Source organism: Tiliqua scincoides, chromosome 3, assembly GCF_035046505.1.
Source record: "Tiliqua scincoides isolate rTilSci1 chromosome 3, rTilSci1.hap2, whole genome shotgun sequence".
In the NCBI taxonomy this organism is placed as follows: Eukaryota; Metazoa; Chordata; class Lepidosauria; order Squamata; family Scincidae; genus Tiliqua; species Tiliqua scincoides.
Genome location: NC_089823.1, coordinates 227,125,723 through 227,145,260, shown reverse-complemented (window position 1 = coordinate 227,145,260; position 19,538 = coordinate 227,125,723). Strand labels below are relative to the sequence as shown.

Here is a 19,538-nt window from a genome sequence, read left to right as displayed (position 1 = left end):
GATGAGTGGGAGGGTCCTTCCAATGTGCAGAAAAACATGTGCAGAGTCAGAGCTCTACTCACTGCTCTAGGCTTCTGTCACCAACAAAGAAATGAGGGCCAAAGACTTGGGCAGTGATGGTGCCACCCCAGGTCCATGTTGAGCACTGCACCCAGGGTGGCCCACACCAGCTGCACTGGCCTTGCGATGCTTCTGTTTGGGATATGGAAGATCTAATTTGTCTAATTAGACTGCCTCTAGACTGTCTAGACTGCCTCTAATTTGTCTTCTACTGCAGTCTTTCCTTGATCACATATTCTGTCTCTGAGCCTGTCTCAGATCAAGAAGGGAAAACAGATGAATAGTGGCTTATCAAACTGGTCTGTTGGGAGAGCCAGGGCAATAAAGATGGTAATTTTGTAAACTGAAACCTATAGGCTAATGGGTTCTGAGCTGTCTGTGACAGATCAGATCTTGGGGTGGTGGTGGACAGGTCGATGAAAGTGTCGACCCAATGTGCAGTGGCAGTAAAGAAGGCCAATTCTATGCTTGGGATCATTAGAAAAGGTATTGAGAACAAAACGGCTAATATTATAATGCCGTTGTACAAATCGATGGTATGGCCACACCTGGAGTATTGTGTCCAGTTCTGGTCGCCACATCTCAAAAAGGACATAGTGGAAATGGAAAAGGTGCAAAAGAGAGTGACTAAGATGATTACTGGGTTGGGGCACCTTCCTTATGAGGAAAGGCTACGGCGTTTGGGCCTCTTCAGCCTAGAAAAGAGACGCCTGAGGGGGGACATGATTGAGACATACAAAATTATGCATGGGAAGGATAAAGTGGATAGAGAGATGCTCTTTACACTCTCATATAACACCAGAACCAGGGGACATCCACTAAAATTGAGTGTTGGGAGGGTTAGGACAGACAAAAGAAAATATTTACTCAGCGTGTGGTCAGTCTGTGGAACTCCTTGCTGCAGGATGTGGTGACGGCATCTGGCCTGGATGCCTTTAAAAGGGGATTGGACAAGTTTCTGGAGGAAAAATCCACTATGGGTTACAAGCCATGATGTGTATGTGCAACCTCCTGATTTTAGAAATGGGTTATGTCAGAAAGCCAATGCAAGGAGGGCACCAGGATGAGGTCTCTTGTTATCTGGTGTGCTCCCTGGGGCATTTGGTGGGCCGCTGTGAGATACAGGAAGCTGGACTAGATGGGCCTATGGCCTGATCCAGTGGGGCTGTTCTTATGTTCTTATGAAGATATTAGTAATAATATGTATGTAGTAATGTTTGTACATTAGTACTTATCTGATGTTATCTGAGTGGTCCTTATAACTCTATTGAGGATGGAGAACAGAGGTTCAAAGTTTTTCCAGCTCCTGCAAGTTGCATTGGGGCTGCCTCCTATGAATGAATGAATATTGAGTGGCTTTTATCCAGAAGACTGGAACCCCCCAGTCCAAATAATAATATGGGCAGTACTCTATGTATTAGTGGAAGTGTGAGGTTCTGTTGCTTGGTTTTTGCTGTGTATGGTTTGTTTTCAAAGATGGTGATAGTTTAAATGTTGCTTTGTAAGCTGCGCTGCTAAAAAATTATTTGAAAGGAAGGCTACAAATATTAATAAATAAATGTTAATCCTTGTGGTAAGGATAATGGGAACAGTGTGGTATGGGAAGTAGGAGTCCTGAATCTGGGACACTGCAGGGCTCCTTATGCTATTTTTGGCCTCTGTTGTGGATGGAACTACAGATATAACCAATACTGTATAGAGAAGACAGCTTCCACGCATCTCTTGGGTGTACTTGCCTTCAAAAACCACCAGTGTACCACTTAATGATATATCCAATTTATTTTTTCATGGAACCAAATTTAGTCAAGTGACTCAATCCTGAATTTTAAACATAGAGACAACCATGTTTAACTCTTAAGAAAGATTTTTTTTAAAGATCAACCTGCACTTCTAGCTTCTCTATAAATTTAGTTCCTCCTAAAAATTAAAACTTTCCCTTGCACCATCTTTTTTAAATGTTATATTCAGAATTTTAATTTGCACAGCTGATGAGCTGACAGCCTATCAAAACTTGGAAGGATTCTGGAAGATTATTAAGCAGAATGTCTGAATACTTAGAAAATAACAGGATGATTTCTAGGATCCAGCTTGGGATTTTCAAGAGCAATTCTTGCCAGATGAACCTCAGAAACTTCCCTCTCTGATCTGCAAAGGGGTTTCCAAAGTCTGGGTGATCCTCACTTGCATAAAACCAAACAATAACAAAGGCTGTGTGGGAAAACATGACAACCAGCAATCTGAGGAACTGAGATCAAGCTGGCAATGACAAGCAATCAAAAGGGGCTTATCAAAAGGCAGGGATAAACAAGGCAAATAAAATAAAATGAAGAGGATACAGGTGATCAAAGACACAAGATGCAGGGCTAATTCAGTGCAGGGTTTGGTGAAGTTGGCCCAGAGCTTCAAACAGCCCAATCCTATTCCCCTCTCCTGCCAGCACAACTAGCACTGTGCTTGCAGTACACATGCCTGATCTTGTCTGATCTCGGAAGCTAAGCAGGGTCAGGCCTGGTTAGTACTTGGATGGGAGACCGCCTGGGAATACCGGGTGCTGTCGGCTTATACCATAGTCTTTCGAGACTGAAAGTTCCAACCTACCAGTGCATGCTGCCTGGAGGCCTGCTGGTGGGGAGGCTGGACATGCCAGAGGATCCACAGAGACCTGATTGAGCAGGTAAGCCCATGTAGGGGTTTGGACGGAGGCAAGGAGGGAGTTCATTGGGGCAGGCAGAATGGGGGAGAGGTAGGTGGATGAGGGCAGTGTTGGGGGTAGAGTGGAGGGAAGATCCAGCCCAGGAGGAGGCGGGATCAGTGACAGTGGAGCACACCTAATCCTGATATAAGGCACTGGAGCCTAGCTACCGGAAGCCCCAGTTCAGGGCAGTGAATGCCCTACAGCATGTGTGAGACTTATAGGAGTGCCCAGAACCAGGGAACATCCACTAAAATTGAGTGTTGGGAGAGTTAGAACAGACAAGAGAAAATATTTCTTTACTCAGTGTGTGGTTGGTCTGTGGAACTCCTTGCCACAGGATGTGGTGATGGCATCTGGCCTGGACGCCTTTAAAAGGGGATTGGACAAGTTTCTGGAGGAAAAATCCATTATGGGTTACAAGCCATGATGTGTATGTGCCACCTCCTGATTTTAGAAATGGGCTATGTATCAGAATGCTAGATGTAAGGGAGGGCAGCAGGATGCAGGTCTCTTGTTATCTGGTGTGCTCCCTGGGGTATTTGGTGGGCTGCTGTGAGATACAGGAAGCTGGACTCGATGGGCCTATGGCCTGATCCAGTGGGGCTGTTCTTATGTTCTTATACTCTATTTCTTCTCAATCTCTGATGAAAAGCAAAGCTGGAGAACTCTAAGACTGTAGCGTTAGAAGGGAGCATTACAAATGTTTGAAATTCATATTTCTGAGCAACGTCACTACTGTTTAAAAATTCAGCCTGCAGCAGTTATCTTGATGGGGGCACCTGGGGAAAAAACTGATTGCAGGAATAGTTGCCAACCGGTCTAGTTCACAGACCCATCCGTGCAAGGCTGGGAAGAAAAAAAAATCCATGAAGTAGCCTGTGCTGTAATCATGCTGTCACAAGTTCTTCCATAACAAGAGAGAAAACTCCAAATAATATCCTTCATTTAGCAATCTGGCAAGTCTAAATTTCATACCCTCCTTCCCGCACCCAACAATAAGCAATTCATCCCATTGTTGTTTTACAGTATAAGTATTTGAAGCCAATTTACTTTTTATGACTTGTTTAAATTCTACAAATGAATTTTAAAGCCTCTGACACGGCCAAAATGGTCATTCTTGCCAGAATCTCACCTGCCAGGCCAAGAACAGCCCCTACTGACATCTGTACCCAGTGATTTCATTAAAATTATACCCGATACAATACACAAGGTTGTAAAGGGAAAGCTAGAGACATTTCTACCCTCTCATGCCAAACAATTTCTAGACGTTTGCTGTGAACCTCAATTATTTCATTGGCAAGGTTCAAAGATGCTACACGGTGTCACACTATGCGCCGTCATTGCCATTATGCGCAATATTCTATTAGAGTGTTCTGCTGTTTCCTTTTTCTTGCACAGTTGGCTAATGGTTGCAGTTGTTATATGCTGTGCAATCTTCAGCTCTGGACCTTTCTTTATGGTAGTCCAATCAAGGGTACCGGGTCAGATTTCAGTTGGAAAGCGTCCGCAACAAAATGTTGCAACATCTAACCAACCCCCCAAAATGAGTTATATGGTTGTTGTTTTTTTTCTGTTCATTTTCTCCTCTAGTTTTTTCTTCTTCTCTTCAGTGGTTTCCATTTTCTCTCTGGACGGGTTCAGGTGATACGTACCCAATCTGCTTCCCACACACATTTAATGATGCATACACTGTTAGTGCATGTGCTCCTAGGGCCTTCCATCATTTCCCCCATCTGGACCACCACCCCTGATAAGCTTAGGACAATAGTTTATGGGGCAATATTTCCCCTGGGGGCTGGGGATAAGAATAGACCCTCAGTTTGGTTGTACTTGTCGTAAGAGGCGACTAAACAACCACCGGGTAGATGGGACTCGTCAGCCTGGGAAGGCAGCTCATCTGAGAGAAGGAAAACTCTGATCCCAAACCTCCACTGCCTTGTGGCTACATCCAGTTATGGAAAAGGCTTCAGGAGTCAACCTCCAGGCAAAATCCGGAGCCGGAGTCCCTGAGGCAGTTCATGGCTGAACACAGTCACGTTCTGGCAACTCCTTCAACAACCGTATTGGCCTCTGCCTTTCCATTGGACCATTTCAGCGACGTGGAGAGGGGGGATCTGCTGCATGGGTAACAGCCTATTCTCCATACCTACTTTACCCAGGCTTTGCGCACTGGAGAGGACACTCTGTTCCAGAACCACCATTCAGAGCGTGACACCATAGTCTTCTGAGACTGAAGGATGCCAACAAGTTATGGGGGAAGCAGGAAGTGCAAGGAAAGGGCCAGGGTATGCCTGTGCTCTGGGTATGTACATCATTCAACATGTGGGAGTAGTCTTAGGGCCCAATCCAACTTTCCAGTGCTGCCACAGTGCAGCCTTGAGGAAAGCGAACAAATGTTCCCTTACCTGGAGGAGGCCTCCGTGATCGCCTTCTCAACACAGGATGCAGCACATGTCCTCTTGACATAGCTGCACTGGTGCTGGAAAATTGGATAGGATTTGGCCCTTAACCAGCTAATCTTTCCTCCTTTTTTTCCCTTTTGGATCTTTCAGGTTTTTCCCCCCTTTCATTTCCATTTTTCTAACAACCTTGTTAACTTAGTGGCTGTTTGCATTTCTCTCCTACCCCCTTCACCTTTCCTTTCTTTACTTCATTGTTGTTTTCAAAACATGCCCTAGAAATAATAGGCTTCTTGGGCTTGGAGGGAAGTCTTCTTTTCCCTGCTGCAATTTTTTAAGCTTCTTTCCACATTGTTCAAGCTCCAAATGTGGGAAAATACACCCATGAGTTTCAACCCACAGGGTATTTGCAACCCCATGTTCACTCCAATTCAGGGGTTTATATGTGGGAAAAGCCACACTAGTCCCTCATAGATGGCAGAAAGGCTGACATAATTCAACTCTCTCTTGGGGTATACTACTCTGCAATCATGAATTGCAATCATGCAATCATGAATCATGGGCAGGAGGTCTGGTCTAGAGGGTTGAGCCTCCGTTTGCCTGAAGATAACATCCGAAGTTTGCCAGTTCGAGGCCACCGGCACTGTGAGACCTTGAAGCAGCTGACAAGCTGCGGCAAGTTATTCCATCTGCTCTGAGCATGGGAGGATGGAGGCCAGGATGAAGGCCAGATCAGAACGAAACATCTGAATTGTTGTAGCTCTTGAAAGATAGAGCCCTCTTTCAATTGTAAAAATCCCTACGGGGATTTAAGTAAGCCTGCCTATGTAAACCGCCTTGAATAAAGTCTGAGGAGAAATCTGAGGACCTAGAAAGGCGGTATATAAATACCTGTATTATTATTATTAGCTGATGTGCTCTCATGTTACAAGATAAGACTATGACTGTGAGTGACAAGAAACAAAAGAGGTCAAGGTTGTGTACTGTTAATAAGCCAGCACAACTTATCACCTGCCAAGCTGTTTGCAGCCCATGCAATACATATTCTGGTGTTCCGACTGCATAACAATGATCCCTCCTATAGGGAAAGGAAATAACATTGTGGTAGAATACATGCTTTGGGTGCAGAAGGTCCCAGATCCAACCCTTGGCATTTCCACAGTGGATCTCAGGTACCCAGAGGCATAACTAGGGAGGAGCCTGAGGGGCAACTACTCCAGGTGCTACACCAAGGCGGGCACTAAGGGGAGCCTGCACAGGAGAAGGTATAGGGTGCAAAGCCGCTGAGGCAAGCCCTCCCTCCTTCGGGGAGAACCCAGATGTGACGTCACAGCATCATGTGATGTCATGACATCACTGCCTCAGGCACAGGGCAGTGTGTTAGGTCTCTGCAGGTTCCAAAACTAGGCAAATCTGAGACCATGAGGACTGGAAGTCGGTATGATGGGTGCTTTCTCCGTTTTGTTCTTACGGCCCAGAATGGCTCCGAAGGGGAGGAAGAGGGGCACTTGCACGCCACGGTGAGGCTCCCTGCAAAACTTAGTGCTTTGCACCCCCTCTAGCTACACTAGTGCTTCCTATGATGGCCACGTGCGTCATGCTAGTCAAGACTGGCCTTAACAGCCTCAGGATCAAACTGGAAACATTTTTTCAGGGCCCCAGGTTCCTAGCCAAGGTCTGTAGAATCTTCCAATATCCATTAGTCTTTTGTTCATATTTACAGGAACCACAGGATCCTGAAAAAATATCCACGTTGCATGTACATTTACAGATTTGTTTTTTTTTCAGAGAAATAAATTTTAAAATGCTCTATCATTAATATATTATATAATTCAAGGACAGTGGGAAAGAAGTTTCAAAATATGTTTATATTTGTTTAGTACAAACCAACACTACTGACCTTTTAAGTATTCAGAAGAAAATTAATATCGTAACTGTTCTCTATAAAAACCTGCAGTGTGGCGTTAGGTGTCCATTGCGATGTGTTGCTGTGTATATTTGGCACAACTAGATTACCCTGGAGCGGTGATTTTCAAACATTTTCATCTCATGGCACACTGACAAGGTGTTAAAATTGTCAAGGTACATGATCCATTTTTTGACACTTGATAAGGCACCACACACTGCCGGTGGGGGGGGGGTCATATCCCCCAATGGCCCTCCTAATAAACGGCCTTCCCCCAAACTCCCATGGCACACTGCAGACCATTCACAGCACAACACACTAGTTGAAAATCACTGCCGTAGTGCGTGGCCCTTAGACACGGGGCCCAATTGGGCACACTTCATCCAACTGGTTTAAAGTCAGCCTTGATGCTAGTTGTTTAAACAAATTGTGTAGGCTTGCTTCAAGTGTTGAAGAGAGAATATCAGCAGATGCAGTTTGTCATGCAGGGATGGGAAAAGCAGCACTGGATAAATTTCTCTCTTCTACACACTTACTACAGGTTCAGAGCCGTCTTCCTCTGTTTCCATCACATTGCATCAACCTCTCCTACTGCCACCTGCCCATGGCTCACGATGTTTTGAGTTTGCTGAAGTTTTCTCTACTAGCATTTTAAGAAGGAAAAAAAAATATGAAGGATTACCTTCAGACACCCTAAAAGATTGATCGTTTCCAAGACGACTTCATTCTCTGTGTACTGCCTTCTAGTTGTTTAATGAAGTGACAGCCACATCTCACTGGGTTAAATTTATCAAAAGCAACCTAACACTTAATTTTTTCTGTAGCCTCTATTCATGATGTAATTTGAAAAACAACAAACTCCAAGATCTATAATGGCAAAAATCCACAATGTGTTTTATCGTCTCTCTCTTTTTTGTTTTTGCCTAGAAGTCAGAGATCTTTGTGGAGAGGAAATAATGATCAAAAGTGGTACACAAAGAAAGCAGCAATAATTAACAGCAAACTTTGATCTTGCCTGTAGATTATTTGTTACAGAGAGGAATGCTGCAATCTGTCATTTTTATTCCATCACTCGGCAAGCAAGCAGCTGCAATTAAAGGACAACCGAAACAGATGCCAGAACTCTTTGAGGCCGTGAAGGGGCTGATGAATTAATATCAGGCTGACCCCCTGCCTTGCATCTCACCCCTATATAGACAGCATTTGAAGCCTAATAAATAGCTGTCATGTTGCCAACTTCCAGTCCTAGTCACCATGTTATGGGGAGGGGGGGGAGAGCTAACATTAAATCCAGGCATTTTTCAAACAAACGTAATACTGCTGGGTTTGGGGGGATGCAGCAGGTTCAACCCATCCAATCATTATTTTGGAGAGGCCAATTCTTGATTTTGATGATGCTCACGAGCCAAGCATTTCAGAGGTCAGCAGCCACTGCTTTAAAACAAAACGCTCATGCCGAGGGACATAAGAACATAAGAACAGCCCCACTGGATCAGGCCATAGGCCCATCTAGTCCAGCTTCCTGTATCTCACAGCGGCCCACCAAATGCCCCAGGGAGCACACCAGCTAACAAGAGACCTGCAAGGCTTTCTGGGAATTGTAGTTAAGAACATAAAAACATAAGAAGAGCCCTGCTAGATTAGGCCAAAGGCCCATCTAGTCCAGCTTCCTGTATCTCACAGTGGCCCATCAAATTCCCCCTGGGAACACACAAGGCAACAAGAGACCTGCAAGGCCTCTTGGGAATTGTAGTTTAAGAACATAAGAACAGCCCCACTGGATCAGGCCACAGGCCCATCTAGTCCAGCTTCCTGTATCTCACAGCGGCCCACCAAATGCCCCAGGGAGCACACAAGACAACAAGAGACCTCATCCTGGTGCCCTCCCTTGCATCTGTCATTCTGACATAGCCCATTTCTAAAATCAGGAGGTTGCACATACACATCATGGCTTGTAACCCGTAATGGATTTTTCCTCCAGAAACTTGTCCAATCCCCTTTTAAAGGCGTCCAGGCCAGATGCCGTCACCACATCCTGTGGCAAGGAGTTCCACAGACCAACCACACGCTGAGTAAAGAAATATTTTCTCTTGTCTGTTCTAACTCTCCCAACACTCAATTTTAGTGGATGTCCCCTGGTTCTGGTGTTATATGAGAGTGCAAAGAGCATCTCTCTATCCACTTTATCCTTCCCATGCATAATTTTGTATGTCTCAATCATGTCCCCCCTCAGGCGTCTCTTTTCTAGGCTGAACACCAAGGCAAAATAATTCATGACCACACAATGTGGTAACTGCCTGTAAGGGACATCAGAGGGCAAGATGGGGTACAGCCTAGCGGTTAGTGACCGGAGCCCAACTCTCTGCTCCCCACTACACACTTTTTTCTTGGGTAAGGTGGAAAGGAGGACATCATGATCTGAAGTGGCATTCACTGAGAGCTACAGTTCATTATTGTATGAGGTACTGGGAAGAAATAATAGAGGAGGACCAGTGTCTTCATGCCCTACTTAGGGGCTTCTCAGGATCATCCAATTGAACACTGTTGGCAATGCCAGCTCATCCATGAATCCAGCTGATGAGGGTTGCATCAGCAACAGATTGTGAAGGATCTGAGGGAGTGGTGTGTTTGGGGTGACTTTCTCCCTGAATCTGCCACCATCGCCTCAGCGTAGAGGTGGCAGGCCCAAGACAGCAAGAGGTAAAGTTCCAGGTCACACCACCCCTGTTGGAAACAGTCATTGGTGGACTTTGGTCCAATTTACCAGGCCACATGCATTTATGAGCTGCCACATATAATGCTAGTTGCCTCCTAATGTAGAATAGGCTTGCACAACTTGTGACCCGCCAAGCTGAGTGAAGCCCAACAGATAGCTATGTATGACATTGGCAATCCATAAAGGTTTGCTTGATGAACCTTCTGGCTTTGACTGTCTGCCTCAGATAGCAAAAGCATGTAAGCTACCATACATTTTCAGCTTGCTTGGGTCACAAATTGTGTGGACCTGATGTCAAACTAGGTAGCAAGCTGCCATTCTGGCTGCAGTACAGAGGTTTACCATAAGAACATAAGAAGAGCCCCATTGGATCAGGCCAAAGTCCTATCTAGTTCGGCTTCCTGTTTCTCACAGTGGCCCACAAAATGTTTCAGGGAGCACACAAGACCACAGCCTGCATCCTGGTGCCCTCCCCTGCATCTGGCATATCAAAAAGCAGACACTCCTTGAGAAATTTCCTTTCACTTAGAGAAACTTGTTTGCCTTCCCTTGAAAAGTGTCAGATATTTTTCCTTGAGATGGCTCATGAAATTAATTTTGAATTTGACCTTTTGAATTGTCAGGGACAATTCTAAAAAAAAAAAATGGGCACATTATGATAACACAGCAAAAGGTTTGGTCTATATAAGTGGTACCCCATGAAGAACAAATTAAGATAGAGTGGCATTCCTATTATTCTAAGAAGGAAGGATCACTGAGAGCCCAATCCTTGCTCAGCGGCATGGCTTTGTGCCACCAAGCAGTGTCGTAAACGTGCTGTAAGACATGTTTGCGAGCCTGTCCGCCGGGCTCCTGCCCGTGCTAGCCCAGCGCCGGCCAGGGTCTCCCAGACCATCGAGCCGCGGCACAGTAAACAGGGGCAGGGAGGAGGTGTTCCGGGGGGGGAGGCCGGCGGGGGGTGGAGAGAGGGCAGGTGGGGGGCATGACGTGGAGGCGTGATGCAGGGAGGGGGGGCGGGCTGGAGGCGTGCTGGCGGGAGAGAGGGAGACAGGTCCGTGGAGCTCTGCTGCACAGGATCCAAGGTGCTCGTGGAGGGCTTGGTGCCCTACGCAAGCTCCTTTACCTTACTGCCAACCAAAAGGTCGGTGGTAAAGTGAGTAGCCCCATTGCGGGGCTGCTTCCCTTCCCTGGGAGAAGGGGATGAAAGTCTCCTTCTCCCGAGGTGCCTCCTGCGTAAGCCTGGGGTGTGCAGGATCCGGTGGCGGCCATTCTCGGTGCCGTCGAGCATGGGCGCCTCGGGCAGCTCAGGATTGGGCTGCCTGTTGGGTAGACCTTACTCCCAGGTAAGTACACTTACATGAAGCAAAGCCCCATTGAACTTGGTGAGATTTTGCTTTGGAAACTATTCGGAAGATTTCTGAGATACTTAGGAATGTTTTCCTATCTTACAATGCAATCTAGGCATGTCTACTCAGAAGTAAGGTTCACTGAGTTTAATGGAACTTACTCTCTGGTATGTATTATAGGATTGCAACCTATCAATTTCTTAATTTGAGTTTCACCCTGGCATCTATCAAGTGCCACACTTTTATCACCAAGTTCATAGTTCTGACTCGTAGTGTAGCTGCTCTACTATTATTTCATATTTGACTCCATGCTGTGGGAAAGGAATGTTAATTTATTTCAGTGGTATACCTTTATATTTTGTCCATTAAGAAGCAGGAGACTTTAGCTTTAGAACAGCCTAAAATTTTAATAAATGTCAGTATTCTTTTTAATAAGATGGTATGCTTGCACTGCATACAGTACCAAGAGCTGGAAGCCCAGCCATGGAAAGATGACAAGACCCCGCAAGCAACTTTTGCCTCTGTGTATGCACTGGGGGAAAAAATGTAATATTCAGATCACTGACACAGATATCCCTTTAGGATCCATGTCCTAAGATCTATAGAGATCCATGAACCAGAGGTGAATTCTGTGTGTCGGTGATTCACACATTACACTTCAAAACGATATTTCCACCTGTGCCAGTGATTTAGGCCTGGAAGGGGGGGTAGGATATTGGCGGGGACACTGCAGCTGATAACCAGCTTTGGACCTCCCATTATGTCTGATGGAGCAAATGCTCTGGGTGTGAGCCTGCAGGACCCCATGGAAGTCTCTCTGAGGTTCCCAAAGGGGTCAGAAACTGTGCTTCCAGTTTCCCTGAAGCACAATTTATAGCATCGTGGAAGCCTCAGGGAGTTCTCCCAACGCAGGGTCGGGTCACACGAGGCTCCATGAGCCTCAGGTGAATGGGGAGGGGCAGATTTCCATGCGGGGGGCAGCAACAGCCCGCGGGGGGCACCACTGCAGACCTTTGCCCCAGGCTGCAGGGCTGGGGAGGTCCATCACTGCTGATATCAACCCCTTCCAGGGCTTATTCTGCCCCGTGTTTCACCCTCATCTCTTCCCCATTCCTTCCCCTGCCTGCCCTGTTCTGCTTCCTTCCCACCCCCTTTGCTGACTTACTAGCACCAATGAACATGGAGGAATTTCTGGTGCACCACTGCAACTGCTTACTGTTCCGTGATAGTGCACGCTGCCTTTTGCAACAGCCATAAAGGACCTCATGATGCCAGAGCTCTAGTTCTGGCTGCGTTATGCCCTTATAAGATTGGGCCATCAGTTTTTCATTTCCAGTTTTTAGGTATTATGGAAATACTCATTTTTTCCCCCACTTCAAATGCAAAAACTGTACATTTACTTTGACAGATAAGTGTCCCAACAACTCAGCAAGACTGAAAATGTCATTAGAAAATATCACAGAAAGGAACAACTAGATGTGCAACCTGATAAGCAATTAATATCAATCACTAATGAGGACGATGATTATAATAATGCCTGTATAATGCATAATGATTCAAATTTTCATGATTCCGTTTAGACAAATGCCTCTGCTTTTGAATGTGTAGTTATCCCAGCTGTGGCTAAGACAACAGTGCCCTCAGTTTTCACTGTAAACCTCGTCTATCTACTTTTGCAGACAAACGTTCCAAGCATGTGATGCTAGCATACGGGAACGTGAAAACGACCATGGAAAGGAAAGACATAAGCTTCACCCAGGCCAACCCACTTTCACTCCATTTCATATATTGCAGTAAAGGAGGCTGGCAGGTTACACCAAAAAGTGACGGGGTGATGGCCTTTTCCAGTCTCGTAACTTTCACTGTCATGAGACTGCATTAATGCAATGCTGTTATTCTCTCATCTACACTGCAGATTTACACCACGAGAATGCAAGCCTCAGCACTTTTGCTCTTGACGTATTTATGGGCAGAGTGGAGCATGATGTGCCTCTGACCTTTCAAGTGGCACGGATTTGCTGATTCACCTTTGGCCCCAGTCCAACGTTGGGGACGCAAACGCCTTGTCCAAAGCCACCAATTGAAAATGGCTGGTGTCGGCAGAAACCTCTGCTGTCGGGTTTGCATGTTGCCACTCGGAAGGTGTCCTAATTAAGAGGCAGCGTGTTCACTTTCCCTTCGGGCTCCTTGTGTGTCTCTAGGCTGTCTCGTTCGGAAGCAAAAGAGCACCTTGCAATTGGATAGACAGTTTGAACACGCCAGGAGCTCCCTCCCAGGCACGGTTCCTCTCTCACAGCTAGAACAGATGAATCAAAATGGACCAGATAATAGGTTGCCCCCTTTAACACATCCTACCTTCAAAACCCTGACATACAAGGCAGGAAGAATGGAAGGACCATGCTGGTCACCAAGCGTATCCTAATCCCTCCTCCTCCTTCTGTTCACCTTCACTGTTACACGTCAAGTTCATGTAAGGTCTAGTATGTTGGAAAAGGTCAGTGAGTACAACTCCTATGCCTGAAAGATTCAGAGTCAGATTAAATTTCTACAGAAATGTTAAGTCAAATAGAAGGGGGTGGCAGGGGGAAAGGCTGGATTCTGCTTGCATATCCACTAGTGCATGCTTTCAGTTGTGGTCCCCTCCCCCCATTTAGATCAGCAATTCATAATGTTTGCCCCCTGACCCCCTTCTTATGGTCCACCTATTGGAAGTACCACTGGAAGTGATCGTGATGATGATGTCACTGCCAGTTACTTCCAGATTGGGAGGCCAGGCCTGATACAACAAACACCGGTAAGAGGCTCAGGCTGGATAGGAGGGCTTTGTTGAGTGTGCAAAAAGTGCATATTGGAGCTCTGCCTGCCAAGCTGAGCCTTTTGTTGCTGCTTTTTGCATTGCATCGCAGGTCACACTGCCAGGTGACGGGGGTCTGGTGGTCCTGTGCATACCACCAGACACCACCTCAAGTACCAGCGGCGGTACGAGTGTCACCGGTGGAGAAATGCTGATTTAGATGGAAGCATCACAACATACTAACAAGAGTTCTGCGATAAAGAAAGCCTGCACAGCTGATCGCCCACCAAGCAGATGCAGCTCACAAACCAGGTACTACGATCTGGCAGGCATTTGATTCCTCCCCATCATGCGTTTGCAACCCCAGGCAGGCATCAAAGAGACGTGTATTGAATTCTTAGTGGGCTACCGGATATGACTCACAGAGGCTGTTTGGCTTGGAGAATCACAAGTAGTGTGTTTCTGTGAGTAATAATTCATATAAACAACTAGACCCATAGATGAAAACATCATATAATATATTACAAAGTATAAAAACCACAAAAGATACTCAGTTAATGCAATGTTTTCATGGTCTAATCTTGCCTCTCCCTAAGGGAAGGAATATGGCAATGGCCAATGGGCTACCTCCAAATGAAATCTGAAACAGCACGCATACTCCCTGCACATGGCTGATCTTGTCTGATCTTGGAAGCTAAGCAGGGTCAGGCCTGGTTAGTACTTGGATGGGAGACCATACTGGGTGCTGTAGGCTTATACCATAGTCTTTCGAGACTGAAGGTTGCCAACCAATACTCCTCCTAGGTGCTCTCTCTCTCTCTCTCTCTCTCTCTCTCTCTCTCTCACACACACACACACACACACACACACAGGGCCAGGCCATCCATGCAGCAGGGCAAAGTGGCTGCTCCAAGTGGCACGTTGGGGAAGGTGGGGAGGTGTCTTGCACCTCTTCTTGCTCACTTTCCTTGGAGAATGGGTGGGGGTGGCTTATCACTTCCATTGTCGCTGCCAAAAATTGTGAGAGTGGAGCTTGAAAAGGAGGTTGGGGTCTCTGCAATTCTAATCCCAGCTGCTCTCAGGAAGAAGACTGCTGTCTCCTGACAGCAACTGTTACCCTGCACATGCCCAATCTCGTCTGATCTTGGAAGCTAAGCAGGGTCAGGCCTGGTTAGTACTTGGATGGGCGACCGCCTGGGAATACTGGGTGCTGTAGGGTTATACCATAGTCTTTCGAGACTGAAGGTTGCCAACCATCTCCCTATACTGAACACTATCTCCTGATCTTGGAAGCTAAGCAGGGTCAGGCCTGGTTAGTACTTGGATGGGCGACCGCCTGGGAATACTGGGTGCTGTAGGGTTATACCATAGTCTTTCGAGACTGAAGGTTGCCAACCATCTCCCTATACTGAACACTATCTCCTGATCTTGGAAGCTAAGCAGGGTCAGGCCTGGTTAGTACTTGGATGGGAGACCGCCTGGGAATACCGGGTGCTGTAGGCTTATACCATAGTCTTTTGAGACTGGAGGTTGCCAACCTTAACTCATCCTGTGCTTGGTGCTTTTTCAAAAAAAGTTGGGCACAGAAGATCTTGGGGGTGGAAAATAAACCTTTTCTGTTCTCAGGATCTTGTCCATGCATCCAATTTTGAAGTGCCAGGCAGCAGAAGAGATAGGGAGGTAGAGACTGTGGCAATTGCATGTGTGGGACCACATAAACAAAGGGGGGAGGGGTTGATGGAATTTGGGTGTTACTTCAGTGCAAGTCCACAGTTAGCTGGATCCACACATGAACATAAGAACATAAGAACATAAGAACAGCCCCACTGGATCAGGCCATAGGCCCATCTAGTCCAGCTTCCTGTATCTCACAGCGGCCCACCAAATGCCCCAGGGAGCACACCAGATAACAAGAGACCTCATCCTGGTGCTCTCCCCTACATCTGGCATTCTGACTTAACCCATTCCTAAAATCAGGAGGTTGCGCATACACATCATGGCTTGTACCCCATAATGGATTTTTCCTCCAGAAACTCGTCCAATTCCCTTTTAAAGGCGTCTAGGCTAGACGCCAGCACCACATCCTGTGGCAAGGAGTTCCACAGACTGACCACGCGCTGAGTAAAGAAATATTTTCTTTTGTCTGTCCTAACCCGCCCAACACTCAATTTTAGTGGATGTCCCCTGGTTCTGGTATTATGTGAGAGTGTAAAGAGCATCTCCCTATCCACTCTGTCCATCCCCTGCATAATTTTGTATGTCTCAATCATGTCCCCCCTCAAGCGTCTCTTTTCTAGGCTGAAGAGGCCCAAACGCCGTAGCCTTTCCTCATAAGGAAGGTGCCCCAGCCCTGTAATCAGCTTAGTCGCTCTCTTTTGCACCTTCTCCATTTCCACTATGTCTTTTTTGAGATGCGGCGACCAGAACTGGACACAATACTCCAGGTGTGGCTTTACCATCGATTTGTACAACGGCATTATAATATTAGCCGTTTTGTTCTCAATACCCTTCCTAATGATCCCAAGCATAGAATTGGCCTTCTTCACTGCCGCCGCACATTGGGTCGACACTTTCATCGACCTGTCCACCACCACCCCAAGATCTCTCTCCTGATCTGTCACAGACAGCTCAGAACCCATCAGCCTATATCTAAAGTTTTGATTTTTTGCCCCAATGTGCATGACTTTACACTTACTGACATTGAAGCGCATCTGCCATTTTGCTGCCCATTCTGCCAGTCTGGAGAGATCCTTCTGGAGCTCCTCACAATCACTTCTGGTCTTTACCACTCGGAAAAGTTTGGTGTCGTCTGCAAACTTAGCCACTTCACTGCTCAACCCTGTCTCTAGGTCATTTATGAAGAGGTTGAAAAGCACCGGTCCCAGGACAGATCCTTGGGGCACACCGCTTTTCACCTCTCTCCATTGTGAAAATTGCCCATTGACACCCACTCTCTGCTTCCTGGCCTCCAACCAGTTCTCAATCCACGAGAGGACCTGTCCTCTAATTCCCTGACTGTGGAGTTTTTTCAGTAGCCTTTGGTGAGGGACCGTGTCAAACGCCTTCTGAAAGTCCAGATATATAATGTCCACGGGTTCTCCCGCATCCACATGCCTGTTGACATTTTCAAAGAATTCTATAAGGTTCGTGAGGCAAGACTTACCCTTACAGAAGCCATGCTGACTCTCCCTCAGCAAGGCCTGTTCGTCTATGTGTTTTGAGATCCTATCTTTGATGAGGCATTCCACCATCTTACCCGGTATGGATGTTAGGCTGACCGGCCTATAGTTTCCCGGGTCCCCCCTCTTTCCCTTTTTAAAAATAGGCGTGACATTTGCTATCCTCCAATCTTCTGGTACCGTGGCTGTTTTGAGGGACAAGTTGCATACCTTAGTCAAGAGATCTGCAACTTCATTCTTCAATTCCTTAATAACCCTTGGGTGTATGCCATCAGGGCCCGGTGACTTATTGATCTTTAATTTATCAATGAGGTCTGAAACATCTTCTCTTTTAACCTCTATCTGACTTAACTCCTCGGTCAGGAGGGGCCGTTCGGGCAGCGGTATCTGCCCGAGGTCTTCTGCCGTGAAGACAGATGCAAAGAACTCATTTAATTTCTCTGCCATCTCTAAGTCTCCTTTTATCTCCCCTTTCCCTCCCTCACCATCCAGAGGGCCAACCGCTTCTCTGGTGGGTTTCCTGCTTCTAACATATTTGAAGAAGCTTTTATTATTCCCCTTAATGTTGCTGGCCATGCGTTCCTCATAGTCTCGCTTGGCCTCCCCTATCACCTTCTTACATTTCTTTTGCCACAGTTTATGTTCCTTTTTATTCTCTTCATTAGGGCAAGACTTCCATTTACGGAAGGAAGCTTCCTTGCCCTTCACAGCCTCTCTAACTTGGCTGGTTAGCCATGCGGGCACTCTCCTGGATTTAGTGGAACCCTTCTTTCTTTGCGGTATACACCTCTGCTGGGCCTCTATTACTGTTGTTTTAAGCAGCCTCCATGCACTCTGGAGAGACTGGACTCTTTTTACCCTCCCTTTCAACCTCCTTCTAACCAGCCTCCTCGTTTGAGGGAAGTCCGCCCGTCGGAAGTCAAGGGTTTTTGTTAGAGATTTGCCTGGTATTCTTCCCCCAACGTGCACATCAAAACGGATCGCAGCATGATCACTGTTCCCCAATGGCTCAGTAACGTTTACATCTCTAACCAGGTCCTGCGTACCGCACAAAATTAAATCCAGAGTCACCTGTCCTCTGGTGGGCTCCTTGACTAGCTGATCTAAGCCACAGTCATTTAGCACGTCAAGAAATCTGGTTTCCTTATCGTGACCAGAACACAAATTGACCCAGTCAATATGAGGATAATTGAAGTCCCCCATGATTACAACCCTGTCCTTCCTTGTCACCTCCCTGATCTGTTTCCTCATTTCAAGGTCCCCATCAGATTTCTGGTCTGGAGGACGATAGCACGCCCCCAGTATTACATCGCTGCACAAGCCTGGTAATTTAACCCACAGAGATTCTACGGTGGAGTCGGACCCACCTTCAATCTCTACTTTGCTGGATTCTATCCCTTCCTTAACATAAAGGGCCACCCCACCTCCAACACGCCCCTGCCTGTCCCTCCTGTAGAGTTTATAGCCCGGGATTGCAGTATCCCACTGATTCTCCGCATTCCACCAGGTTTCCGTTATGCCCACTATGTCAATATTTTCCCTTGTCACCAGACATTCCAGTTCTCCCACCTTTGCTCGTAGACTTCGGGCATTCGCATAAAAGCATTTATACACGGAATGCCCCAGGATGGGCTGCTTATTTGCTCCTTTGTCCCCGCATCCTCTCATTGTGCCAAACCGTCTATCACATCCCATCACCCTACCTTTCCCAATTTCTTCTCCTACCCTGCCTTTGTCTTGTTGTTCTCTAACCTCCCCATCCTCATCCCATAGGGATGAGGAGTCCCGAACCGGATGCCCCTCGGCTCCTGTCGGCCTTCCCCCAGGGATCAGTTTAAAAGCTGCTCTGCCACCTTTTTAATGTTATGCGCCAGCAGTCTGGTTCCATTCTGGTTCAAATGGAGCCCGTCCCTCTTGTACAGGCCCCGCTTGTCCCAAAACGTTCCCCAGTGCCTAACGAATCTAAACCCCTCCTCCCTACACCACCGTCTCATCCACGCATTGAGACCCCTGATCTCCGCCTGCCTAGCTGGCCCTGCGCGTGGAACAGGTAGCACTTCAGAGAACGCTACCTTTGAGGTCCTGGCTTTCAGCTTCCTGCCTAAAAGCCTAAATTTGGCCTCCAGGACCTGCATACAAACATTCACAGCAATACAGCAATACATTCACAACATTCATACCAACATTCACAGCAATACATACAGCACGCCCGTAAGTTAGGCCAGTATGGCCCCCAGTATTGCAAGCTGGGATGGAGGTGCTGTGATGGCAGAGTTGCTTAGGCTTCAAGTTCATAACAGAGACATGATCTGAACACAGAGCTTCCTAATTCATCGGTCTGGCTTAGCCTTAGGTTACGCTTGATTGGGCAAACTGCGTTAGAAATGAATATTTCTTGGGTTGTCTCTGAAGATGCTTGTACACTGAACTTCTTTTAGGGACT

General features: G+C 46.7%; 1 pseudogene; it reads left to right on the top strand.

The window, feature by feature from the left end:
- The first annotated feature begins 15,015 nt into the window (after positions 1-15,015).
- LOC136646791 (5S ribosomal RNA) lies at positions 15,016-15,135 on the top strand (annotated as a pseudogene).
- Positions 15,136-19,538: the final 4,403 nt, after the last annotated feature.